General features: G+C 34.2%; 1 non-coding gene across 1 annotated transcript; it reads right to left on the minus strand.

Annotated features, from left to right (window-relative positions):
* Positions 1-7,052: 7,052 nt before the first annotated feature.
* On the minus strand, positions 7,053-7,160 carry LOC123849136 (U6 spliceosomal RNA). Its single transcript, XR_006791969.1, has one exon. It is a non-coding gene; the product is annotated as a U6 spliceosomal RNA (small nuclear RNA).
* Between the last annotated feature and the right edge of the window lie 224 nt (positions 7,161-7,384).

Below are 7,384 nucleotides of genomic sequence, written 5' to 3' on the forward strand. Positions count from 1 at the left end.
GAAGAAAAGAGCTTGTTGCTGTTATCATTTTCCCCTTATTCTTAACCAGATAGCAAGAATGATGCTTGGGATGTGGCATCCATGTCAGAAGTCTGAAGTGACACTCGGGAGGACAAAAGCAACTATGCTAAAATCATAAGGAAGGAAAAGATCTTTTTGGGTCTTTGAAGAAACCGTTGAGCTACCAACACAAAGCTATTAACCAAGTAAACTATAAATAACCTTAATGGTATAAGTCACTGTCCATAGAGCATTTTGTTATCTTATTTTATAATGGATATTCTAATCCTCAGCCTTATTTGATACTGCACATAGTAGAGTACCTGGCTCATAGGTAATGTTAAATAAAATGTCTTGAATAAAAAGCATAGGGAATGATACTTTTTAGAGTTCTGCATATGATCTCTGGATACTCAAAATCTTCTCCAGAGTGAAAATGATGCCTAAACGAAACCTAAAATATAATGATATAGACACATGATCATAGTCTACTAATTTTATTGACAATTAATGAGTTAGATACTGGCAGGTAAACAAAAAGAAATCAAGGTATTTTTGTCCATGGATGGTTGTTAAATTGGTGTTTCTATGGAGGAATGAGAGCTGGAATCTCCTATTTCAGCATCTTATTGAAATCACTCCCCGTAATATTTAAGAAAACATTTAGGAAAATCAGTAACTATTTAGGAAATAAATGGGCGCCTGGGTGGCTCAGTTGGTTAAGCGACTGCCTTCGGCTTGGGTCATGATCCCAGGGTCCTGGGATCGAGTCCCACATCGGGCTCCCGGCTCAGCAGGAAGCCTGCTTCTTCCTTTCCCACTCCCCCTGCTTGTGTTCCTGCTCTCGCTGTCTCTGTCTCTGTCAAATAAATAAATAAAATCTTTAAAAAAATAAAAAAAATACAAAAATAAAAAAACTATTTAGGAAATAAAAATGTATCATTATAAGTTTTTCAACTGTCTTCTCATGGGAACAAATAATCTTTGTTTTTGTTCATATTACTTTTTTTTGTTTTAAATTTATTTACCATAACAATAGATGCTATTAATTTGGGGAGTCTTTTTCCTTTTTTTTTTTTTTGCTTTTGTTTTTTATTTTGTTTTAATGTTGTGACTTTGCATTCCTTGATGATGATGATGATTATAGTCACTGTACTTATAGCTAGTCCTTATTAAGTATGTAATATATTATAGCCAGTGTTCTTGTTACTCTAGAAATCTTAACACCTTACTACTTAAAGAATTCTATGAAGTAGGTACTACTATTTAAAGATGAGTAAATGGAGACAAAGACAAGATAACTAACTTGTCCAAAGTCACATAGCAAGAACACCGAAGATACAGGTTTCAAATTTGGACCTTCAGAGAGTTTGCTTTGCCTACCACATAAAGCTTCCTCTTATGTGTAAGTACTTCTTAAAAAAAAATAATTATAGTAATAACAAAATAAGAATGATCTTTCCAAGCTCCAAGTTTATTTTTTTTAAGATTTATTATTTATTTTGAGAGGGAGAAAGAGTGGAAGGAGGGGCAGAGGGAGAGAATCTTCAAGCAGACTCCCCGCTGAGCATGGACCCAGATATGGGGCTTGATCCCATGACCCATGAGATCATGGCCTGAGCTGAAACTAAGAGTCTGATGCTTAACCAAACGAGCCACCCAGGGACTCCCAATCTCAAAGTTTAAAAACAACTTGCACAAGAAAAAAAAAAAATGTAAAGTCCATCTGAACTTACATGATATCCTGGTTCCACTATGTGGACAAATTACATCAACCCTGGAGCTATAGTCATCTCATGTTACACAGGAATAATATAACATATCCATTTTGCAGGAGTATTGATTATTGGTAGAGTTATGAATAATGGATCTACTGTGCCTGTAAAAATTATACTTAAAATTACTTGTCTATATTTTTGTATTTTACAAATTTTTGTAAGTGACCATCTATTGCTTAATTATAAAAACATAATTAAACTAAACATCATATTTGACATGTAGTACAAGCTTGAAAATTAGTTATTATTTAAAATAAAAATAAAGGCTCTGGAGATTTGCATTTTCTGAGTTAATTCTTTCATTATTAGCCAATTATATCAATGACAGACCAGAGTCACATATTTACATACATAGAATATTATTAGCTAGAAATAAAAAGTACAAATTGGAGGGGCACCCGGGTGGCTCAGTTGGTTAAGCATCTGACTCTTGGTTTTGGCTCAGGTCATGATCTCAGAATCATGAGATGGAGCCCCATGTCAAGGCTCTGTTCTCAATGTGGAGTCTGCTTGATACTCTCTCCAACCCCCTCCCTCTGTACCCTTCCCCCCTCCCCGCTCTCTCTCTCTCCTCTAAAATAAATGTTAATTAAATCTTTAAAAAGACCTTATAAATTGAATATATGATGTCCTATCTCACACAGTTGTGCCCTCTACACTATCATTGCATGTAATACAGAAGAGGATTTAACTTTTAAGTGAATTTTAGCCTGGTTGTGGTTTTCCAGACTTCTTTCCAATCGTTAAGAACAATTTTATCTAGTTACTTTCTCATTCATTTTTTTTTTCAGTTTTGCTGAAAACGATAACCTCTGGACCTGTGCAACAAGTTAAGCTGCAAATTAGGTTAGTAATTAGAAAGGCTAATTCCAAACTGCCCAGCCAAGAGCAGGCTACCAAATTATGCTTTATAGTGAAAAAACATAAATGCAAACTCAGGATGCATATTGTCAATTTTAAATTTTTATATTGTTGTAAGTAAGAGTGTCAGTTAAAATATTTTAATGTATATTAAACTATGGTAAGATCGTTGTTTTTTTTTTTTAAGATTTTATTTATTTATTTATTTGATAGAGAGAATGAGAGAGAGAGAGCATGAGATGGGTGAGAGTCAGAGGGAGAAGCAGAGCCCCGCTGAGCAGGGAGCCCGATGCGGGACTCGATCCCAGGACTCCAGGATCATGACCTGAGCCGAAGGCAGTCGCTTAACCAACTGAGCCACCCAGGCGCCCCAAGATCGTTGTTTTTAAAGAAAGAAAATGCCTTATCTCCCATATATAATAACTAAATATATAAAAGTTATATGTACATATAGATAGGTATATAATTTAAACATATTTAGTAATGGCATCTGTATACAAATATATGTTTTCATGTTAGTCCATACATTAATCTTTTATGAAATGTGATAAAGATATATTCAGCATAGAAGTGTATCAGCTAAAATGTTTTGGGTTTTCACTAGCCAAAACCCCAAAATCAGTTTATAGGTTTGCAAAAAATTAAATACACACTTTTTAAAAGCATGCTTTAAAGAGGAATTTGCAGTGGTAATTACAACTTATTTAATAAGAAGAAAATGAAATAATATATTATAAGGTGCTGATAGCATTGTGCAAAAACCCAAAACAGAGAGGTTTTGTGTATCAGTTTGGTCCACTTCAATAAATTTCTTGGCCTGCACTTAAAATTCCACAGCACATCTTTGAACATGACTTTCACAGTGATATGATTTTGTTCTTCAATGAACATTATACAATGTTTAATTTAAAAGATAAAGGGAAGGCATTATTCTATAAAAGACAAAATGAAGGGATTTCAATGCAAATGTCAAGTTGCCTGCGTCTAGGATATGAAGAGCTTGTAGCTTTGGATTTTCTTTTCTTTTCATAGATCCATTGATTAAAGATAATACTTAATCTCTTACCAAAGTCACATCTGACTTTTTGAAGAGTTCCATCAGTGGCACCTACAAGCCACACTTAACATTAAATAGAAAGAGAGGATCATTGATTGCAAGGTCTTGGAAAGGAGGTTGTCTGCAAACCCAGAGGTGATTTTACAAATACAGCTGTAGCAGACTGGATGCATTCCAGAGTTAGGGAACTGTAGAATAATTGAGGAAAGGCTATGAATGGAGGTGGGTGTCTTTGCTCTCTTGTTTTAGGAAGCTTTTATAACCTCCAGGTAACAGACAACATTTCATCCGTTTGTATTTTTCTTCAGATGGCATTAACAAACTAGATGTTTCCAATATCCAGATGTCTGTTGCAAGCATAGAAAACCTAAGGTATTTAGCCAACATTTCACTTTCAGAAGTTTTAAAAATATACTCATGCAATGTTTTATCCCCAACAGCGAGTTGCCATTTTCTTAATATATACTGTCATTTATTTAGGAGAAAAAACAATAAACATTGGTGAGGAGATGCAGAGACATTGATAATAATATTGATTATTGATAATCAATTATAATCTTGCAATTATTGATATTTATGCCCTCAATTCTTCCAACCTATTTTTCTCACTTTCTTTGGACATGAAACAAATCCTCATATGCTCTGCAGAAAGTCTTTGAATGGCATTCATGATGTTACTAGCATAGAGAAGAATGTCAAAGTTCAAAATAAATTGATCTGTTTCTTGATTCACGATGCTTTAGCAATGCTTAATATATAGATGATCTCCCTACCATAATCCAAGTGAAGGGATGGAACTTCCTGTGTCAAACAGAATCAGGTATATTTTCATAGTGCCTGTGATGTTTTACAGGTAGAGGGCTGGTTTCTCAGAATAAGGAAAGAAAAATACAGGAGCATTGAATCTTAAGATGCCCTCTGAAGCCCAGGTAAATGATATCATGTAACTTTATTTTTGCATCCAATAAAATAGAGTTATCTCTACTCAGTACAAAAATACTGAGGCGTTTTTGCATTAGGCAGATTTTTGTAGGAGTCCTAATTTTCATTTGGAGTCGTTGGTTCACAAGTGATACCACTGCTACAAGATAAATGAAAATAAAACAGGAAAAAATCTGAGAGAATGCCTTAGCTTTACTTACTAAGATTTTTCATGTTGCTATAATGATAAAAAGTCAGAACTTGAGATTTGAAATCTCTTAATTACCCTGTGGTTTGCTGTACATATCTATGCCTGGAATAATGTATATTACATCATGAAATACATATCAAATATATACCAGAGGTTCTGTTTATAAACTATGTTGCGACTTCCATAAAGTTCTGAGTTAAAAAAAAATCATTTTCCGTACCTCCACATTGTGTTGTTTAATGGACTCCATCCCAGAACTCTGGGATCATGACCTGAGCTGAAGGCAGATGCTTAACTGATTGAGCCTCCCAGGCGCCCCTAACATCTGATTATCTTGACTGTGACAGTTGAATTAGATTAATTTTAAATTGTCATACCAAAAATCATGTCAAAAGCAACTGATTTATTCATTTGTCAACCAAGTTGTCTTAGTGAGAAAGACGGGCGCATTCACATTTCTTTTCAATTTCGAATGCTTTCTTTTGGAATTAGGAACTCATGGTTCATATTGACTTCACATATACAATTTTAAATCTCAAAGTAAGAAGGTCCATGAAAAATCATGGAAATATTAAAATAAGTACTTTTGTTTGAGAGTTCCATTAAATCTATTTTCAGGGCGCCTGGGTGGCTCAGTTGGTTAAGCGACTGCCTTCGACTCAGGTCATGATCCTGGAGTCCCGGAATCGAGTCCCGCATGGGGTCCCTGCTCGGCGGGGAGTCTGCTTCTCCCTCTCCCACTCCCCGTTTGTGTTCCCTCTCTCGCTGTGTCTTTCTCTGTCAAATAAATAAATAAAATCTTAAAAAATAAATAAATAAATCTATTTTCAGTCTTGTTTACAAAACTTACACCACCACCCGCTTACCCTGTCTTCATCTAACATTGAAAATAGTTGTGCAGCGTTCATCTTAGCAAAGGCTATGTAGATGCCACGTGGCAAAGAGACAGAAATAAGACACAATCCCAATTCTCAAGGTATTTGCCAATGGGAGAAAGAAGAAAGTAGCACAAGAAGGAAGCATGTGTCGGGGGCTCTATTTGAAGAACAAAAAAATTACTATGGGAGTGTATTAGAAGAGTACAAACATGGGTTGTTTCACTAAGTTTTATACCTTTTTTTTTTTTACTAAGACATTTCTTTTGAAGGTTTGATAACATAATGAATTCTATAAAAAGGTTGGAAGCAGTCAAAGCCCAGTGCATTCATGGAAGCAAAACTTATTATTTTTGTTCAATGTAATGTCCTTCTTTCTGTATTCTTGTTTTTGCCCTTTGGTCAGGGGCACCATTCTTCAGGAAAATGTGGAGTACAAAAAAAAAAAAAAAAGAGAGAGAGAGAGATGACACCCTTTCACTTTAATATACATACCTCTTGTTTTTGTGCAAAAAATACCGGAATAAAGTTTGAATCAGATATGTTGTTTTAAGACCAATATGTCCTGTTAATTAGAAGCAGATCAAGAGTCCCCTGAGTTTTCCTGTCATGACATATTTTTCAGAAAACAATTTGGGGGCCAATTTCCTCATATATCTTTAGAAAAAAATTATTCTAGATTTTCTCCTTCCTTCTTTTTGTGAGAACAACAAACAGGGTTGTGATAACAGGACCCTGGATAATTAACAAACTGATAGTGTGTGTCATTGCCATATTTCTATAATCAAATTTGGGAGAAAGCTGTCATGTTCTCAACACATTTAATGCATGCATTGTGTCTAAATTTCATCTGGATGAACAGCCAGCTTATCACAATCTTGGAAAAACTTGCAGCTTTCTCAAAAAAGCCCCAGGTACTTTTTTTGCAAAACCCAGGGCTTTTCTAAGATTTGTTTTCTCAGGTTGGTTTGTCTCAAAACCCGTTTTTTTGGAGCCTGTTACAAGACCTAGAGCGTGCCAAAGAATCAGAATTAAGTTTGTTTTTGTCAGGTAACTTAGAAAACATGATGTCAACTAATAGATACTTACTACCAAGAGCAATATACACTTTCATAAAATTATAGGAGAGTTTTCAGAGCTTTTACATCCATGATAATTGTATTTCTCAAAAACTGTTTTTTTTTTTTTGTTTTTTGAATTGATTTTCAATGAAGTACAGATTGGAAACAATTTGATATGTGAATCTCATTTTATAATTAATATTTGTATATTAGTTATACGTGTAGGAAAATCTATAATGAGGAAATAATTGACTCCAACTATCTGTAATAGAAATTAGATTTAATATTGCAAAAGCAATAAATTACATACTTAGTGGTAGACTTAATAAAGCTTTGGCCATGCTAATCTTCTCTGTATCATTCCAATTTTAGTATATGTGCTGCTGAAGTGAGCACAATAATACTTTGAATACAACTAACTCAATTAAAATACATAAAACTATACCATTTTATTAGTAATATCAGGGCAAAATTTACCTAAATTTTTGTCAACTTCAAATAGCATTACCTACTTGAAAGATGCAGTTTTTAATTTTTGAAATGCACAGATCACTTATCAAAACCACATTAATGCTTCTCAATTCATGAATATAATCAAGTCTATGTTTTCAAGCATCTCC

Source organism: Mirounga angustirostris, unplaced genomic scaffold (genome assembly GCF_029215605.1).
Source record: "Mirounga angustirostris isolate CCGP_5_RB_7025 unplaced genomic scaffold, mMirAng1.0.hap1 SCAF_2, whole genome shotgun sequence".
In the NCBI taxonomy this organism is placed as follows: Eukaryota; Metazoa; Chordata; class Mammalia; order Carnivora; family Phocidae; genus Mirounga; species Mirounga angustirostris.